This window comes from Podarcis erhardii (genome assembly GCF_964252035.2).
Source record: "Podarcis erhardii genome assembly, chromosome: 4".
In the NCBI taxonomy this organism is placed as follows: domain Eukaryota; kingdom Metazoa; phylum Chordata; class Lepidosauria; order Squamata; family Lacertidae; genus Podarcis; species Podarcis erhardii.
Genome location: NC_138508.1, coordinates 80,071,008 through 80,092,135, shown reverse-complemented (window position 1 = coordinate 80,092,135; position 21,128 = coordinate 80,071,008). Strand labels below are relative to the sequence as shown.

The following is a 21,128-nucleotide window of genomic DNA, read 5'->3' as shown; positions in this document are numbered from 1 at the left end:
ACATCCAGAAAATTCCTGACACGCCATGTGTAAAAATGACAGGCAGGGTGGAATATTGTCGAATTAGCTCCAAAAGTTTAAAATCACTATTTTTGGGGGTTTCTCAAAAAAGCTCAAATTTGTTGGGTTCTTCCTAAAAAAAAGCCCAACAACTTTGTGGCTGTCAGGAATTATACTTTTTGAAATCCCAAATAAGCTACTGATAGTGGGGAGGGCATAAAGAAATACTCTTGGTTGCTTGCCTATAATTTATTTCAATATATCCACAATGCAAAGACTAATCCCCCCCCCCGCCCTGTTGCATTAGTGTTTTCTAAGATAGTCAGACACACGAAAAGGGACAGGGTTCTTGCAACATTTAATAGTTGAATAGAAGCAGGACTTCCTGCATAGATTGCATGAAGACTATTAAAGAGGCAGGAGCCCCAATTTCTTCTGCAATCTGGCCATCCTCTATTTGTTCCCAATACAAAATACAGTGGTATCGCAGGTTAAGTACTTAATTCGTTCCGGAGGTCCGTTCTTAACCTGAAGCACCACTTTAGCCAATGGGGCCTCCTGCTGCTGCTGTGCCGCCGGAGCACGATTTCTGTTCTCATCCTGAAGCAAAGTTCTTAACCTGAAGCACTATTTCTGGGTTACCAGAGTGTGTAACCTGAAGCGTATGTAACCCGAGGTACCACTGTAGCTTATTCAGAACCAGAATTTTCTTCAGGCGGTAGCAGGAGAGGAAAGAGTTAGATTCCTTCCCCATGCCTGTCCTGATTCACGCCCCACCCCCAGGGGATGCAATTTGTGTGAATGTGCAAAAAACACATTTAACGACACATGCAGTTTGGCCCTTTTTCTGGCCTGCAGAAATGTAATTTCCTGGTTGCCCCTCAGTGCTTCTCTGCTGGCTCCCTTTTCCCAGTGGTGGCGCCTAGCTGCCTCCTCGTGGAGTTGCCTTCAGCTGAAACTCGGCTTGGCAGCTCAAAGGTACCACAAGCCAACTGCCTGGAGCGGAGCAGGTGGAAGGTCAGGTTGCGTTGCCAACACTCTGTAGACGTTCCCAGCACCGGTGCCACCCAGGATAAAAATGTTGGTTCCTATCTCAGCTACGTCTGCGTCTTAGAAGGTGATCAAACCACCTGATCGTACCCTACTCCTAAAAGCCCCTTGTGAAATTAACTTCACAGAGTCGTCTTGTATTCGTTCAGAACTGTCACGCTGACAAGGCACAGGCAGATAACATGCACATGTATTGATGGCATGAACAAATGCGGGAATGTACAACAACGACAACAACAACAACTTCTTATTATTTATACACCACCCATCTGGCTGGGTTTCCCCAGCCACTCTGGGCGACTCCCAACAGAGTATTAAAAACATGATCAAACATTAAACATTTAAAACTTCCCTAAACGCAATGATTCTACAGCCCTGGTGTAGCATAGTAGCTCATAGAATTGTAAAGTTGGAAGGATCATCTAGTCCAATCCTCTGAAATGCAGGATTTGTTTGCCCAACATGGCCCTGACATTAAGAGTCTCATGCTCTACTGACTGAGCTATCTCAGCTCAGTAGTCTGATGAGTGCAATTCTATACATGTCTACTCAGAAATAAACTCATTTGTGGTCGGTGGGACTTATTCCTGGTCCTGAGTGGGTTTATAAAATCACAGAGATTAACACCACAATCCTACGCAGTACCATGGAAGTAAGTCTCATACTAGGGCTTATTTTGGAGGAGGCATGGGCATGCTGCAGTTCCATACACACGCTGAAGTTCTAAGCACAGAGGAACTTATTTCTGAGTAAATAGGCATTGGACAATTCCAGGCTGTGCAAGGGCCAATCCATTATTGTTTAATGAGCAGAGGCCTATTCATGCAAAATTGTATTGGGCTCTGGCACCTTCAATAGGTGTGTGGAAGGGGAGATTTTGGTAGCCTGTTCCTGCTAACTTCCCCGTTATGCACAACTGTTAAAGGTGCCAGAGTGCTGCAATCTTTTGGATCTGGCTATTAGTTGAACAAATATTGCTGCTCTATAAAGACTCAGACATTATACTTTCCCTCCTAGGTGCTACTGTATTATTATTATTATTATTATTATTATTATTATTATTATTATTATTATTACAGTTTTCCTAGGTGCTGAATAGAGATGAATAGTCTTCCTTTTTTTAACACTGATTTTTGTTTACTACTTCGATGTATACTTCTTTATAAGCCACTAAGAGCTTTTATTTACCGTTCAGCAGCATACAGTTTTTAAAATGAATTTAACAAGCAATTGCCCCAAGCTTTGGGAGCGTCTACTTTGAAAAATTAAATCTCTCCCATTTGCATTCACAAAAGTTAAAACGCACCATATGGATTTTGGCGAAAATATGTCAAACAACAAAATGGGGAGGGAAAATGAGGCAACATTTAGCCCATCCTCAATAATTTTTAAACAATGGTTTTTAGATTTATCCCAACCATAGCTTCTCGATGTACAAAGATTAAATGCACAGTCATCTGTAACTAAGCTGCTTTGGAATGATCTGTATCCTCAAATACAAGATACAAATAATCATAATAAATAATGTTAAATAAAGCAAGGCTGTATCAGATCTGGCATTAAACTGTAGTGTGAACCCAAGCAAAAGAATTCTGTGAGAGAGGGAGCCTATGCCCTATTCCAGTAGCTTTTCCTATCCTGTGTTAGACCCCTAGGTGGTGCAGGTGAGTTTCCACAGAAGGGAAACCCATTATTTTCGCAGTTTTCAGATCTATCAAACTCAAAGGAAAGCCACTCAGGGGAAAGTTGCAGGAAAGTCCTCTGAGACTGCAAAGTAAGGGAAGGACAGGGTACATGGTGGCCCTTTATGGAGAGCAGTAGGTAGGTCTTGGAACACCCATGAGATATGGTCCACCTGCCTGCCTTGCAGCATCTGATGGTGTGATGCCCATAGGCAACTGCAAAAAGCGCTTCAGTAGCTCGAAACTGGATATTGTCAGCGTTTTAGTGACAGACTGCTTGCTTGGCTGGATTTCGGCTTTGTTCTTTAATTCTGCGCAAGGTAAGATTTCTTTTTCATAAGAAATTTATGTTCGGGGAAGCTAGATACTCTTTGTGGCGGCGATCGGGATACAGCAATCAAAATACTGTTTTCAAAATATTTGTCATTTTTAATATTTCACGAGAAGCGCCTCCGCTCATGGGATGTGCTGAAAGCCCTGGATTCCACATTTTTATCCCCCACCCCCATATCTCTTCCAAACAACTGTGTGCATGTTCTCCATTGAGGATTCAAAGGGTGATGTTTCCTTGTGTTTCTTTGTAGTGCCCATGTAATACAGCATGGAGCATATATCCAAGAAGTTGGGTTTTTGCTATATGGCTATTTGTAACAATGGGCAACAATAAGCTTTGATATGTGGTTGGTTTTGGGTTTTTTTTTTTGGCATTTTAGAGTTTGTGCTTGGAGATTGCAGCTTTGTTACTTGAGTTGTACAGAATACCAGCAATATGTTTATAACTTATACGCTGACGGGAACAAAGAATATTACTGCAAGGCACCTCAGCACCCGCCAGGATGAGGTTGATTGAATGTGGGGAATTACATACCTGTAAATACAAGTTTAGGAGCATGTACGGTTTTGTTTCCAGGAGAAAGTTTTCTCAATATTGTAGAGCAACAGGGAACCCAAGCGCTATAAAGAAAATGATTGCATTCTGCTAGATCTTTAAGCATGTTGTTTAGCATTTCTGACTAACAGTGGAGACATCCGTGAGTTCCAGGGAATGCTGTTTTTACAGCCATACAGACTGAAACATTTAATGGATCTGTTCCTTGCATGACTAAACTGGATCTGCTCCTCAACTGTCTTAAAATCTGCAATAATCTCTTGAGACCAAAGCTGATTTGCACTGTGCAAGAACGTAAGACATGTGCAGACCAACAGCCCATCTAATCATCCTTTGGCCAGCAGTGGTCACTACATTCCTGCAAATGGATAGGACAAGAACAGACAGCCATTTCCTCTCCATTTCCATCCGTTTGCTATATGGCATAGGGGCATCTTTAACATGAGGATCAAGGCCCGAAGGCACAGGACATACCTCCCTCCATTGGGTGGAACACAGTCTTTGCTCACCTAAGCATGCCCTGACCGCTTTGTTAGATACTGATATTCCTGTGTTTCACTCCCACTCAGCTGTATAAAATTAGCTTTCCTTGTTTTTCGTGGCAGTGTGATTCCACAAGGATCAACTCTTCAAACTGCCTTCTCAAAGGCATCAACTAATGTAATTTCCTGCTAAAAAGCAGGGTGGTCTCTGCCTCTGCTCCAACCTGCTGCCCCCATCAAGCTATGCAGAGAGAAGAGCACACCACGTGAAACGTCAGGTCAAGTGAATAGCTGCTGACGCAAGCTAGCCAGCCATGCCCTGAATGCACTAATTCAGGGGTCAGCAAACTTTTTCAGCAGGGGGCCGGTCCACTGTCCCTCAGACCTTGTGGGGGGCCGGACTATATTTGGGGGGGGATGAATTCCTATGCCCCACAACACTGGGATGGGGAAGGAACTGCCTGCTGTATTAGACTGGTTAGTGACCAGAGGGATTAGTGCATGGGTAAGCAAACTAAGGCCCGGGGGCCGGATCCGGCCCAATGACCTTCTCAAGCCGGCCCGTGGACGGTCCAAAAATCAGCATGTTTTCACATGAGTAGAATGTGTCCTTTTATTTAAAATGCATCTCTGGGTTATTTGTGGGGCCTGCCAGGTGTTTTTACATGAGTAGAATGTGTGCTTTTATTTAAAATGCATCTCTGGGTTATTTGTCAGACCCTGACCATTAAGAAAACCCTCTCGACCTTAACTAAGTCATCAAGTCAACATCTTGCCTTTTGGCCAATTAATTTTTCCTACTTTTCACTTTCATTATTTATTTTTTACAAATTAACATCAAATTTGTTGGTGTGACAGTATCTTACATACTCCCAAGGATGATGGGGAGCAACAATTTCACACGTGGGGAAGGAGCCCTTTCTAAAATTTATGGGCTGGATTTTTTCTTCAGTGTTCTCCCATGCTAATAATTTGATATTTCAGTTCCTCCAGTATACGATACATATTGCAGGGACTAAAATATGAATTATATATGCCCTTAAATTCCCTTCTCAACCCTTGGATGCTGTGTGAACCCACTGTTGCTGCTGCTAAAACTATCCCAATATTTTATTACCATGCTATGTTTTATTGCTGCTATTATGCATGGCAATAAAACAAAATCTGTATCTCTGTCAACATCTATGCAGTTTTTTCTTCCCTCCTTACTTTCATAAGCTGGAGGAGTCTAACTTTCTAGTCTCTCAGTGCAGGCGTGCCAATTCTATGGGGCTGAGGCGTCTACAGCCCCCCGCCCATGTCTGTTTGGATGGGGCTCAGCCCCCTTCTATCTTGGGGGGGGGGCAGAGAAGGCCTGGCGGGATGTTGCCCTGGGTTGCACAGTGTCAGGAGAGATGCACAGACCAGTGTGGCCTGGCACACAAATGTTACATTGGGAAGATGCCTGGTGCAAGTCGTCATGCATGTGACGTGCGTGACATCATATGCACAAGATGTGCATCGCACGCGTGATGTTAGCCCCCCAAAAGTTGGCTGCAACTCGGCACCTATGCCTCAGTGTGTGCCACTCTAGTTATTATTAGTTATTGTACTGTGCCAATGAACACGTGGAAGTAAAGACTTGGATTCTATAAATCGTGTAGTGCTAATTTATACAGGGGCATTATGTACTGTATTTTTCCGTGTATAAGATGACCCCATGTACAAGACGCCCCCTACTATTATGGGGGACTCTGATTTAAGAAAATGGGGGGGGGGATATATCTGTGTATAAGACGAGCCCTGATTTTGAACACTATTTTAGAGTAAAAAAACATAGATTTATACAAGAAAATGTATGGTACTTCTGAGTTTCTGATGCTTTGATTCTGGGATCTGCTCCGGGCAATATGTTATGAGGCTCACTGCTGAAAATTTATTGAGCGAGGGCCACAGGACTGGGTATAACAAGAGCCCCATGGGGTGTTTCCTGCTGATAGGGGCAGAACTGAGCATGGCCATCATCAGATAAATTCTGAATATGAAGCTGGTGCAGAGTCAGTGAAACTGTACAAGAGCCAAATGACTGCAAGATAATGAAAAAGAAAAAGTAGCAATTGGCTCAGGTGGGCAAAAGGAAGTCAGCTAAATGACTCAGATCAGAAGTATTTAATTTAATCTTCCTTGGCTGAGGAATTCTGAAATATTTCATTTAAGAAAGCCACCAAGGAGAAAATAATTATTAAATGTTAATGTTTGTAATTATTCCCCCAAGACATCTTTTTTTCATTCTTGAATACACAGGCAGGAAAAAAGGAAAAACCTAAGCAAAGGAAATAAATTGCCCCTGGCAGCAGCTTTCCAGGCTTCAAACAACATTCCCTGGGCCAAAGTTTGACCTTGCTTAAACTGACACAAATCTGGAGTTATATACTGCTCTTTGATTCCTAGTGAAATCATTTGGAATAGTGATCTATGCAGGAAGCCACAATGGCCCAGATTCTATGTATCTCACATGGGACCACAGCAAAATGCATGCATGCGCAACCATCACACATGCCATTTGCGCATGCCATGCAGAAGTGCAAATAATATGCAGCCCAAACCTGTGCATATCTTTCTCAGAAGTAATTAATGCAGTGCTCAAAGGAACTTGCCCCCTAGTAAGTGGGCACAGAATTGCAGCTTTAGACCACCAGTTAATTAAACACTGCTACTTATAACTGTGAAATAAATGTGAAGGCAAATATACTGAGTGCGGGAGGGCAGAGGTGATGTTAATAGCACTGCTGAAACATTGTGTTTAGAATTATGTCCACTTTGACAAAAAGACATTAAAAATAATTGGAAAGCGTTCAAGAGAAGAGTTATGAGAATTTTTAAGGATTGGAAAACAAGCCTAGCAGCTAGCAACTTAACACGATCAAGCTATTTATCATATCAAAAAGAAGTTGAGGAGGTGAGTTGTCCACAGGGTATAAATACTTTAATGAGGAGAAAGTATTTCATAATGAAATGCTCTCTAACCTAGAAGAGGAAGATAAAATATTAAGAAATGCGCAAAGTTCAAATTGATTCAAAATAGGCAGGAAACAAATTTCTAATGCTGAGAAATAAACCACTAAGAAATATTGCTACGGAAGTGCAGTTTTGCATCAGCCATCCTGCAAAACAACCCAAATTGTATTTTAGAATATGGTTTGACCCAATGCAATATGCATGTTATTAAATGCTGTATTTTAAAGGAAATTAAGGTTGCTATCCTATTCTACACTCCCTTTCCTGGGTTTAAGGCCTCTTTTATTCAGTTGGGCTTACTTTTGAGTAGACATGCAGGATTGCCCTGTAAATTATGTTTAATGGTTTCAGCCAGAATCCCATAAGTAAAAAATCATAAAAAATGGACTTTGATCTGCTTCAGTCACGCTCTTTCTATGCCAATTCCAAGTATAACTTAATGGTCTGGTTGGGATGTTTATGCCGAGATTAAGACTATGGAGGAAGCCTTTGCACCAATACAAGCTCTTTGTCTGCATGGGAGGGACCGCAAATGCATGGTAGCACTAATGTCAAGAATAAAGACTTGAAATGTGCTTCCAAGTGAGTCTTCTACAATGCAGTGAAATGTCAACTTAGACTCCTGCCGACCTGCTTCCTGAGCTTGGAGGCCTACAGTCTCCTTGACTGGTTGTGGGGCAGATAGTCCCACAGCAAATATACTATTACTGTCAGGCTCAGAGCATGTATGAGTCACTAGGCGTCACAGCAGGAAGGTGTCTAAACAGACTCTGAGGCACTCACACCAGCCCTGAAACTTTCCCCTTCCACTTTAAGGCAGTCCTCCTACCTATTTCATGTGTTGAAGGACATACAAGCATTCTCTGCAGGGATGGTTTTGGGACAGGAGAGAGAAGCAGGTCAAATCAAGCTATAGGTGTGGCCAATGGACCACCAGTTGGCCATGCCGGATTTCGACAAAAAGAAAAATACAAAAAATGAGTCGCTGGTGTGTGTGTTTTTGGATATTTGCCCCCACTAGTAGCTGCTGCCCATCAGGACTGATGGGATGGAAGGCCAGGAAGCCAAAAATAGGTGGAGTCAGAGCCAATGGCAGGCAGGGCCAACTAATTCTAGTTTTGCTTCCATCCTCCTCGCTATATAGCATGAAATCCTGAGACTAAGGAGGAGAAAGCTGATAGGCAGTGCCATCGCTTGGACAGGTGGGGACCGGCAGAGAGTAGAATAGGGTTAGGAGGGCAGTCTCACATTCACCCAAATGAACCAGCTTTGTACCCCATCTAGCTTTCCTCCAGGTCTAAAGCTTTTAGGCCCAATATACCTTCGCCAGCTTGTAAGCAGGGTAGCCATTTGAAATGATACAGGGAGCCACAAGTCTGAAGCATCACGAACAGAAAGATAAAGGATAAAAGTTACTTCTAATGTGGTGGGTGTTGTTGTTGTTGTTAACATCAGTAAAGTGGGCATGGACCTTTTCGGTTTCCCTCATTTTTTGTTAGAACTGAATCTACACTGGGTTTGTTTGTTTGTTTATTGGTGGTAGCTCTTTATCATCAATCTTTCATGCCTGCTCTTTCACATCTGCTGCTACTTAGGAGTAGGAAACTTGCCTCATTTATCATTCTGTAAAGCTGATTGTATAACACCAAAACCAATTGCAGAGCTATGGCCTACTTTCAGCCTGAATGCCAGAGCTCCAGGGGTATGCAGCATAGAGGAGGTTTCACTCCTCTGCAGTTTGCAGAAGCCCTTCCTTTTACAAAACACACAGGATAAGATTCCAACACACCATCTCCTTCTGTTGTGGGGCATCTCCTTTATCTTCTGCCCCAAGCACTTGGGGGTTGGAGCAGCCTCTAGAGATAATCTCGGTGATTCACAGAGAGAGCAAAGAAACCAAGCATCCCGTTATGCAAAGTAGATATCTGGGTTCATTTTTTAAGATGTATGTACACATGTGTATCTTCTTTCTGGAACAGGAACCGTTCACACATGTAGATTGGGTATAACTAAGTGATGAATTGCAGGTGCGAAGGAAAGATTTGCGCACCGCACTCATAATTTTCATTTGGCATCAGCTCACCTCAAAAACAACAACATGCCTTTCAATGACCACACATTTGACTAAAAGTCATCAAGAGATGAGTAATCAAGGAACAAGCAATCAAGTTCACATGCAGAATGCTCACAGATACATTAGAAAGGTGGGGTAGAAATGCTTTGACCCATAAGTATTCAATAGCTTAAAGACTTGAGTGTTTTCTTTTTAACCAGGGATGTCATTTTAAAATAAAGTTAAAGTAAAGGCAAGTGGGGAAAGGAAGAGCACACTTCAAAACACCACAGGATCACTAATTAAGGGGAAAAGGAAACTCATGGATTACAAGCCTTAGTCAGTGTATCACAGATAGGCCTGTGGGCCAATTAGAGTCAAACTGCCTACAGAGATGCTTTTGAGTCATGAGATAACACTGTCATAGTGTGATTTTCAAAACATACAGATGTGAAGCAAACTGTGTGTTTACCACAACCTTTTCGCTAAAGGGCCTGAGGCAGATAGAGTGGTGGTTAATATCTTCACAGGCGCCTTCTGGCTGCAATTCTCCAAACACCTTTTCTGAAATAGTGCCATTGATCCTGGAGAAAAACCCACCAGCCACAAACAACAGCTTGCTAGGGTTTGGAGAGAGCTTCTGCTTTTGACGCCTGCCTGGGACTGCAAACGGCACAAGCTGATGGTGGTGTCCTGCCAGGTGCTTTTGAAGCGATTTGCAAGATAACACACAAGAGTAATTAGTATTTGACAGTTGACATCTTACGAGGTTTCACATTTGAAGCATGCCAGTGAATGGTGCCAACAAGTCTAAAACATTCAAATCTGAAGGTTCAAAATGCATATGTGAGTTATGTTTTTGAAATCTCGTGCAAAAATCTGATGGGCAAAGTTGCGTGAAACCTCAGGTATTTGTTTCAGTTTTATTGTGGACCAAGCTTGCCATGGAATTCTACAGACTTTATTCTTAACTAATTAACAGCAAACAGATGTTGTGCCATCTTATCTCTGGATGGAAAATAAGATGGCAGATGGAACAATTTTCAGGCTCAATTTAAAGTGTTGCTATCATAAAAGGTAAAGGGTAAAGGGACCCCTGACCATTAGGTCCAGTCGTGGACAACTCTGGTGTTGTGGCACTCATTTCGCTTTACTGGTTGAGGGAGCCGGCGTGCATCTTCTGGGTCATGTGGCCAGCATGACTAAGCCGCTTCTGGCAAACCAGAGCAGCGCACGGAAACGCCGTTTACCTTCCCGCCAGAGCGGTACCTATTTATCTACTTACACTTGGATGTGCTTTCAAACTGCTAGGTTGGCAGGAGCTGAGACCGAGCAACGGGAGCTCACCCCGTCACATGGATTCAAACTGCCGACCTTCTGATCGACAAGTCCTAGGCTCTGTGGATTAACCCACAGCACCACCCGCATCCCGCGTTGCTATCATAGCCCTTGATATTTAGGAAATTTATTGGAAGGGTTCTTTACACATGCATGGACATTTCTAGGTGTCCAGAAGCTAGAAAAGAACTTTATTATCTCTCTTAAACAAGAGTATAATGGGAACAGAACTTAAATTGGTCTAGGTCACAGCCACACCATATATCTGAAGCACATATAACTTTTTCCCAAGAATCCTGGGAACTGTAGTTTATCTCTTGCAGATTTACAATTCCCAGCACCCTTAACAACATACAGTTCTGGTGCTTCTTTGTGGGAAGCAATGTGCTTTTAATGAATGGTGTGGGTGTGACCCTATTCTCTGATCTGTCACTAAGAAATATCAGGGTATCAAGGACGTGGTCTTCTCCACAGTGGTCCCACGTCAGTGGAACTCCCTCCAAAACATTGCTTGGCCAGCCTCTCATGGTGTTTAAACTTATCCTGAAATTACTATTTTTTCCCCAGCTTTCACTGCATTATTTACAAAATAAGAAATTGGGATTGCCATATTAAGCTAAATATATATCAAAACTAGCCATTAAGCAACATCAAATTAAAACATGGTGACAACATTTTCATCTGATGTTATATGCTTATATTGCTTTTGGATTAAAACATTAATACAATACATATCAAAACAATTCATACGACGACATCTGAAAAGTAGTGACTATGGATTGTTTTATAGATTGTTTTGACATGTATTGTATTAACGTTGTAATCCTGATTTCTTATATTGTAAACTGTCTTGTGAGGGTTTGGCTCCCAAACGGCAGGATGAAAATGACTTAATGAAAACACTAAATAAACAGGATGGCTGCTCACATCTGTTGCCTGTGAAAACACATCTGATAGGCTTTCTTTACTACGCATGTTATATAATTCTATACATAACAGAAGTGTTGTTCCATGCAAATACTGCTACTAATTGCCCATGTTATATTATCCTTAAACACTCTAGAAAGAGTTAATAATACAGTGGGATTTCAAGAATGTTACAGCTACTGTGAAAAATAATATACATGAATATCTAATCCTAGATTAGGGCTGCCATACGTCCAGAATTTCCTGGACATAGCTGGGATTCACCTGTCAAAACTGGCATTCGGGCAGAATTTCCACTAACCTATATAAAAAAAAATAGCTAACAACAACTTTGCCAAAACAAAGAACAAAAAAACCCAACAACACTCAACAACTTTTGTGTCCGGATTTTCACTTTTTCAAATATGGCAATCCTATCCTAGATACTGTAATAATAATCCTTTCCTTTGAAATAAATTGTTGGCATCCATCTGTCTCGAAAGGCAATGGAATTCACCTCCAAGTGTGAAATCAAACTGCTGCAATAGCAGCACCAAAGTGACCTCCTGGGGTGCAAGCCAAAGCAGTGTGGATCCTGAGCTGCCCAGATGACAAGACCCCCCCCCCCCGGCCTTGCTGAAGTGGTCCAAAGGAAAGCAGAGCAATACATTTGGCACCAGCTTGGCTGGAAGGACTTGCTGGAAGGATGCAGACAAGGCACCACCCAACCATCTTAGGGACTTCACTCTGCATTTGTGTAGGGTTTACCCCTTAGCCTGTTCTTCTCCAGAATATATCCCACAAGGCAGCAGAGAGTTAGGATCAGAGTTTCCCCTCTAGATGGGCTACCTTCCAGGGTGACGAGCCCAATCAGACCCTCTCTTCCCTCTACAGCACGTGCAGAAACTGCCTTCTTGAACAATGGACTCTCTAGTGGTCTCATCTGCTCAATCACATGGAGCCTGTCTTTGCATGCAGGGGAGGTCCCAAATAACCGAGGGTTTGAGCCCCATTGGCTACTGTCATCTGGTTTAGCCGCTTGTTTATTTCCTGGGGTGTGGCTGCTGTCACATTCTGACAGCTTCTAGGAGCCACAGGTGAGACCTGAGTGTGGGTGGGGGGGGAACCAAAGGTGGACAAACTACCCTAGAAGGAGAACGACATGTTCCCCCAGAGGTACTACCCTCCCCTAACACCCCACACACCCAAAAAAGGAAGGAGTTAATCATACAGTGGGATTTCAAGAGTGTTATAACTACTGCGAAATTTTGTAATCAGCATGGATATCTAATCCTATATGGTAATAATCTTTGCCCTTGAAATAAATAGGATCTGTGTTTTCATAGAATTGCACAAGATTGTATTTTGTTGTGTCTTGTGGCTTTGCACCACCACTTGGCTGCAACATTTGGCATTTAGATAAAAACTACAATCTTTGGGTTACACTGTGGAGAAGAAACATAAGCATCAAGCTAGCTAATAATCATGGCTGTCCTCTGTTGAGTCTATTGGAGGAGACAGTACTTTTTAAAACCATCCCAGATCCCTGTCCTATTTTTGGCATAGATTCCAGACATCTAATCTTTTATACATGTCCAGTGTCCTGGCAACTCTCAGGAGATTCCCCTCCCCCCATGCTTGCTGGTTTTGATTTATGATGCTTTCTTAGAATAATCCTGTCAATCACCACCATTTGAGTTCCCCTCTCTCCTGCGAGATGATAAACAGATTTATACTTTCCCCCAGCTGCCTTGAAATTATTAGATCATGTTATATATGCAGAAACCTTTTATAAGACTTCCAGTTAGTGGATAATGCCCCTTTCGGATGACTTGGACTGCCATCCTATGGCCCCTGGAATGATAATGATGATACTGCAGATTAGACAATAGACTGAAAATTACCATCCTGGGGCCTCGTTCTGGAGGGTAATGCAAAAAGGGTTGCATCCAGTGAAGCTGCCCTGTTAGCATAAGAACTTCGACTCGTACAGCAGAACTTCCTCTTCCTTTCTGCTCCCCGAACTTCTGTGGAGAAACCTTAGAACAGGCATGGGAGGCAGCAGGGGAGAATAGAACTTGTGCCACCCAAATTGTTTCCTTGAACACATATACAGTGGTACCTCAGGTTACAGACGCTTCAGGTTACAGACGCTTCAGGTTACAGACTCCGCTAACCCAGAAATAGTACCTCAGGTTAAGAACTTTGCTTCAGGATGAGAACAGAAATCACACGGCGGCAGTGAGAAGCCCCATTAGCTAAAGTGGTACCTCAGGTTAAGACAGTTTCAGGTTAAGAATGGACCTCCAGAAGGAATTAAGTTCTTAACCCAAGGTACCACTGTACCCATTTATGAGAATTTAGCTGATCCTTAGCATTCTAAGGATTGACTCATATTTCTGTGACTGGGGTAAGTGCCTTAAAAGTTCTTCCAAATACAAACTGTAAATGAGCAAGTAGTGTATATATATATACATATACATATGCACCAAAATATTGCGATGTGGAATGCATTTGCTCAGTGTTCCATTCAGTTCCCCTGCCCATGAGTTTTTCCATTCTCTCCCACCTCAGCTGTCAGTCAGCATTCCGTGCCTACTGAGCATGCTCAGGACACATCGGTCTGGTTTTATTGGTCCCCTTAGGCTGTTGCCTTTCTGCAAACCTCAGGGATTTCCCAAGCATGCTGGTCCCTCCCTCTTGTGAGTGGGTGGCACAGTTTTGGCTACATAAGAACTGGCACTCAAGAGAACTGCGGCCGCTATCATCGATGATGATGATGGTTATTGTGTCCTTCCAAAACAAGCACTGCCATACTTTCGTATGTATTCGTGTTGCTATTTTTATCTTGTTTTCACAACATATAATGCAATGCGGGTGTTTCTCTCTCAAACAAATATTTTTCTTGGCTTATCTAGTGAGGGTTAAAAAGACAGCTGTTAAGATGAAAAGCAATATATTTGAGTTGACTGGCTCTTAGATGTGTTGATCATCATGCGCTGTTTGATTCTTATCTTATTCATTCTGGAACACGATTTAAATATTGGAAACCTCAAGGCTCAGAAACAAACCAGCTGCAAGCTAGGCAACTGCTGAAGAACATCATGACCTAGTATCCAGTGCTGGTTGGAGGATTAGAATTGTACATCTGGAAACGCTGGGGCCTAGAGAAGCCTTTGCACTTCCATAAATAGTTGGACTACAACTCCCATCATCCAAGACCATGCTGCATGGAGCTAACGGGAGCTAACATCATCATCAGGGTCTCAGAATCCCCATACATGATCTCAAGGGCCTCTGCTCATTATGAATGAGAATGTCCATTAATTCATTGTGCCCTGGTAACAACGCTGTTGTCATCTATCCTAATGTAGCTATAAGAGAAACAGAAGATCCAATACACGTCTCTCATGCGCCTGAAGAAACAAGTGGCCAAAGCACTTTATGATATTATAAGCATTTTGTAGAGGCAAATGGAATTCACATGATGGTGGGAGGGACGGAGATAATTATATTGAAATTACCTGAGTCTGTTCCACTGGGACTAGTAGGATGGACAATAGATAGTTGTTGCAGCTCTCACCTCACAAAAGTCCTCACACCAACCCCCTTTTTAAAAAGAGCTCTAGTTATACAAATATTATGTAGGGTTTAACTTTTTCTTATAAAAAGTGTATGGCAGTGTAGGAGGGTAATGAGCAGGAGCATATGAATCCATGACCTGCAGAAGTAGCTGTCAGCTATTTTCCACAGCCCTAAAAGAAAGCATGTGTGAACACACTTGACAATGATGGAGGCTTGTTTTTGCATTTTAAAGACACAAATAGTGTTTATTTGTGCAATCTTATACATGCTTATTCAATGGGACTTACTCTCCAGGTAAGAGTATGTATGATCATAGCCTTGCTGTAACGTTCAGGTGCAAACTGGATGTGAGGTGCAGAACCTTGATGGGTCTCCTGATGTGTTGTTGTTGTTGTTGTTGTTGTTGTTGTTGTTGTTGTTGTTGTTGTTGTTAAAAGCAGCTGTGTGAAGGATCCAGTTTGGATCAAGACCACAACACTGGATTCAAAGACGAAGAGTCAAACTAGGTGTGAAGCCATACCTGCCTTTCCCCCATTGAGCTACAGTAATAAGAGCTTCAGGGGGAAAGCTACTGTGAGAATCTCTTCTCTGCTGTTCTTGTTGTTGTGTAAATAGTCATTAACAGAGGGTTCATTATGCATATGCTATGCAGATTTCCTCAGAAGTACGTCCCACTATGTTTGATAGGGCTTGTTCCCAGGTAAGTGTTGATAGGCTGCCTAAACCCATTAACCTGGGAGTGGACCCCACTGAGGTAAAGTTGGTCTCAAAGGGATTTACTTTTGAGCAGATATGATTAGGGTCCTTATACTCCCCCATGGACTCTAAGGATAATTTACCAACACAATGGACTGCAGCAGGGGTGGGGAACCTGGACTTCAACTCCCATCATTCCTGACCATTAGCCATGCTGGCTGGGGTTGATGGGAGCTGAAGTCTCTCAACATGTGGAGGAGCACAGATCTCCCATCTCTGGACTGAAGGTTTCACATAATGTAAAGCTGCATCCCATAGCTTTTATCTTTGCTACTCGGGATTTCGTTCCCTATCACCGTGGAGGGGAGCCAAAGGAACGACACTTCTCAAATGAAGAGAGTGTCATTTTGGTTGTAACTGAAATGGAACTAGCTCATTATTCTTTTGTTGTTGATGCTGCCGCTGTTGTTGAAGGATACCTGAGTGAAACGGCTAACGATATTTTTGCCCTTCAGGTCATGTTAGCGGAAACTTTGGAGATTAGGTTTTCGGGGTAAAAAACAAAAAAACTTCGTTTTATGAAACTAGATTAAAGCGAAGCAATTAAAGGATAAGGCTCAGATTTAATTTTCTCCCTAAAATGTAATTTTTCATGCAGTGACAACCTCAAACCCTTTTCAAGTTTTATAGCTATTTCACATTTGGCACAAAGAACAGGAAACCATCTGTAGCAGACCAAGATCATTGCAAGGCTATTCACAGATATGGGGAGGGGAAGACCAAGATGAAAAGCAATGAAACGTTAACTTGAAATGAAAGCTTTGAAGGTGTGCAGAGGATGCTGGTTTCTGCCTTGGGCCTTGATCTCTGCAAACAAACAAAACCCTGAAACAATGAATAATACTACTATTCTTAGAATAAAAAGTTGAGTATCGTAGGACAAGAAACAAGCCAAAGTACAAGGACTGGAGTACATTCATAGTTTTGCAGCTCAAATCCATGTGTTTACTAGAAAGAAAGCCCAGTGAATTCTATGGAGCTCCCTCGTAATTAGGTTTCTCTGTTCTGCTGAGGTCTCCACTCTTCCACTTGACCCTGTTCTGGGGGCCTATAGTGTCACACTAATTGTGCATTCTCCTACTTGCCACAGATTTAAACTATGTGTTTTATTATCTTCAAACACAACAAGTTACATGCAGATTAACAATTTAACAATTTAACAATTTAAATAAACGTTTCAAATAATTAAAACCTATTGAACAGGAGATCCATTGTAAAACTACTTTTTGTTTCTCTCTCACCTTTTCAAGTTTTACTTCTGCTGAGGCTCCCTAACAATGGCCTGGTAGGATGTAACACTAAGCCATAGCTTAGCATTGTTGGAACAAGCCCCCTTAAGACTTGGTGATTGACCATTCCCCCTGCCTACATCATCATCATCATCATCATCATCATTAAAATTTGTATACCTCCCTATGCCCGCCAAAGGAGGATACTGGAAGAATCTACTTCTAGATTTAAACTCACCATGGTTTGTTATTATGTTTGATAAGGAGAAAGAAACTGTGCTTAAACTATGTTTTATTGAAACAAGCTAGGATCAAACTGTGGTTTCTGATCCTCGTTTATTTTTTTTTTAAAAAAAGCCCCTCAAAAAACCCATATTTTAACCTAACCTCAATTCCTTCTGGAAGCAGTGGAGCTTCTCCTCAAGAAAGTTTACATCAATATTGGGCTTTTGTAATTTATATAAAAAAAATAAGGGGACAACTAAGGGTGCTCTCAGATGGCCTGTTTGCTGAACATTCATCCTGATTTGTTTGCAAAGAGATTAGGGGATGTTGGCTATTTAATGGACTCTTTGTTGTTGTTTAGTCATTTAGAGTGTCCGACTCTTGGACCAGAGCACGACAGGCACTTCTGTCTTCCATTGCCTCCTGCAGTTTGGTCAAACTCATGCTGGTAGCTTCGAGAACACTGTCCAGCCATCTCGTCCTCTGCTGTCCCCTTCTCCTTGTGCCCTCCATCTTTCCCAACATCAGGGTCTTTTCCAGAGAGTCTTCTCTTCTCATGAGGTGGCCAAAATATTGGAGCCTCATCTTCAGGATCTGTCCTTCCAGTGAGCACTCAGGGCTGATTTCCTTAAGAATGGATAGGTTTGATCTTCTTGCAGTCCATGGGACTCTCAAGAGTCTCCTGCAGCACCATAATTCAAAAGCATCAATTCTTCAGCAATCAGCCTTTTTTATGGTCCAACTCCTTCATGGATCACTGCCTTGCCATGGCGAAGGGGTTTGAATAACTCAGAGAAGCTATGAGCTATGCCGTGCAGGGCCACCCAAGATGGACAGGTCAAGTGGAGAGTTTTGACCAAATGTGATCCACCTGGAGCAGGAACCTGCAAGCCACTCCAGTATCCCTGCCAAGAAAACTCCATGGACAAAGACAACAGGCAATGGACTCTTACCCAGGTTTATTTGCTGGGAGATTAGACGAAGTTGCATCAAAGCAAATGTTATCCCACTCTTCCCAATGCATTTCCCTGCCTCTTTTCTTATTGGAAAAGTCCACTCTTTTGTTGTACAAGATCTCCCAGTTATCTATATTTGCTGGTATGTGATTGAATCCCACATGAGAATAGTGACAGTCTGGAAGCACCCTAAGAGACACAAGGTAGAAATGTATAAAACTGATTCAGAGTGGTGTGGAAGGAATGAACACAGTAACCCAATTCAGAGTATGACCACAACAAACAATTTAGATCTTAAGAAATACATTGTCACTAGATCTTATGACAACCACCAGCATAGACATTCTTTAAAGAAAGCTAACACTTTTTAATAGGGCCATACGTATCAAAGGCTATATTTGGGGATGAGATTTCCATATTAATAGAAAGGAACAACAGCAGGATATCGTGTCTTGCTTAAAAGCTTCCCTCAGGGCGCCTGGTGACTGATGTATGAGACAGAAGGCTGGACGAGGGCTTTTGCTCGTCTTGAGCCATGCAGTTCTCCATTCTTTTGTCCTCATTATTCACCCCAGGATTATAAACTAAGCTATTATTTGGTTCAGCAAGTTTTAGGACTGGGCCATACATTTTATGATTGTAGCACCTCGGTGCAGAAAATTACCTTCCAGAGAATTAATTTCCACATCTAGATAAGAAGTGCAATTAGTTTTAATTGCTTGCAAATGGCAACTAAACAATATTTTAGATGTGTGCGTTTCTCCTACTTTGAGGGAATCAAGGGTTTTTCCAGGCAATTCAGAACAAGCATGCCCTAATCAGCATTTGTAGGTAGCAAGCAATACTTTGCAAGTCCCACACCAGCAGGATATCTAGTCCTCCTGTAAAGGGAATGATTGCCATAATTTGTGCATCAACATAATCAACGGCAAAAGAAAATGAAAAGTAATAGTAATTCAATAAGAGGTTGTTGAAATGACATTGTGAGGTTGTCAGACAGGAATGGAATTTGTTCTCTCTTAGTATTTTAAATAAAACGTGTCAAGATTACAAAACTGGGGAGCTCACATCCTTCAAGAACTTTTATTTTATTCTCAAACCCACAGCATGGCATGATTTGGGCTGGATCTACACCGATTGCAAAAACGCTTTAAAAAATGTAATAATAGCTCTCAATGCAGTTTCCCATTGAAGATGGATTGCTGTTCTACAGAGCCCTCAGCTGTCACATTTTTATAATGCATTTTAACGTTATAACTGACCAGTGTAGATTTGCCCCTAGTGAAGAGAAATGGTGTGTCTTGTATTTGATAAAAATGTTGCATACAATACTTCTAGGTATTTCTGAAACACATACAGCCAGACTACAAAGATGAAAATACCATGATTTCCTCAGATATAAAATATTGAGTGTTGTTTGGGAATTCTAAGAAAGAAAGAAAAATCAAGGCAGTTTTGAAATAAGTGATTAAAATCAGTGCAGGTTTTAAAGGTTCTGGCTTCTTGATTCAAAATGGCATTCAACTGAATCCAAATATAGATGAAAACCTACTCCTTGATCTGAGGAACCACCTTGCAAAATTTTGTTAAAATCAGGGCAATTTTGAGAGGTTCAGCCCACCATCTTGATTCAAAATGGTGGTGAATCGTAGTCAACATAGACAAAAAACCTACTCCTTGAGCTCCCTAACCATCATGCAAAGTTTGGTTACGACGTCTTAAGTGGTGTCCAAATGGATAACCAACAAATGAACAATTTCCCAAAATATATAGTAGAAAGAAAATATATCACATACAGAAATTTGGAAAAGGTACTAAGCCTACAATTTGATCCTGACTTGTTCTTAGGAGGTAATTTAATTATTGTTTGATTTTATACCAATGTCATATATTTGATGTTAGCCGCCCTGAGCCCAGTTTCACCCGGGGAGGGCGGGGTACAAATAAAAGATGATGATGATGATGATGATGATGACGACGACAATGGAAGAACAAGTGGAGAAGTGACAGGATAGAACACAACGTTTAGTGCATTAAAAACTAAGGCTGTGCACTGGATTTCTCTGGGGCTGAAATCCTGAGCCAAACTGGGTGTATTCAGAAGGATTTGGACCTCAGGCAAGAAGGAGAGGAAGGTGTGAGTGAGAAGGACAATCTGCAGAAAAGGAGGGACCTACCACACAGCTGTGTCTTGACCTGAGAAGGAGGGCAAGAGCCTTTCCTTCCACACCTCTCCTTCTTCCTGCCCCTGAAGCAGCACTGTGAAGGATTTGATGCTCCTTCTTAACAACTATTGAACAGGAGGATCCAATCCTGTGTGGTCCTGTGTGGTGCTGCTCCTTTTTGCAATCTGATCCTGTGTGGTGCTGGCACACGCCCTCCCAACTATATTTTCAATACGTTCAAATAGGATTTTTTAAAAACCCTTTAAAATTCCTTTGCTACACCCCTGAATTGATTTAGGGATGGATTTGGTGACCAGCCCCCCCCCCCCCGGCAGAACAGGATGAATTGGTCTGATCTGGTGGCCACAGATCAAGACCACCGGGTGGATTGGGGGGGGTCCACAGACACCCCTAGTAAAATCTCATTTTGTGGAATGGGCCTGTGCCAGTCTTGCAAAGGGGGGTGGGGGGAGGAAAACAACTATTCGGGGCATCCTGCAGCCAAGATTCAAAGCTGTCATTTGCTAAAATGTTACTTCCCAGCCACTGTGATTGCAGGGAGAAAAGAATCAAAATGTGCCACAGGCTCAGAAACTCTTAAGACCGATTAAGATAAGCCTAACATTAAGTGTTGTGCAATTCATAATTCCCAAGTACATTTCGTGACGGCTGAGGCTCTTGATTTGTGACTTTTCCCATTCGGAGTTAATAATTCTGAAATAAAAATGTCACAGAGGAAAGCCTACATGTCTATTAACTGCGTCTTGGCACCCATTGTGTTAATGAAAAAAATATGCAGATTTGATGATTAGCTG

General features: G+C 42.1%; 1 protein-coding gene across 1 annotated transcript in view; it reads left to right on the top strand.

Moving 5' to 3' along the window:
• Positions 1 to 2,769: 2,769 nt before the first annotated feature.
• EDAR (ectodysplasin A receptor) overlaps positions 2,770 to 21,128 on the top strand; it is a 77,017-nt gene continuing 58,658 nt past the window's right edge. Inside the window, exon 1 of the mRNA XM_081858210.1 lies at positions 2,770 to 3,052. The gene's annotated coding sequence lies outside the window, so the exon portion shown is untranslated. The remainder of the gene's footprint in view (positions 3,053 to 21,128) is intronic.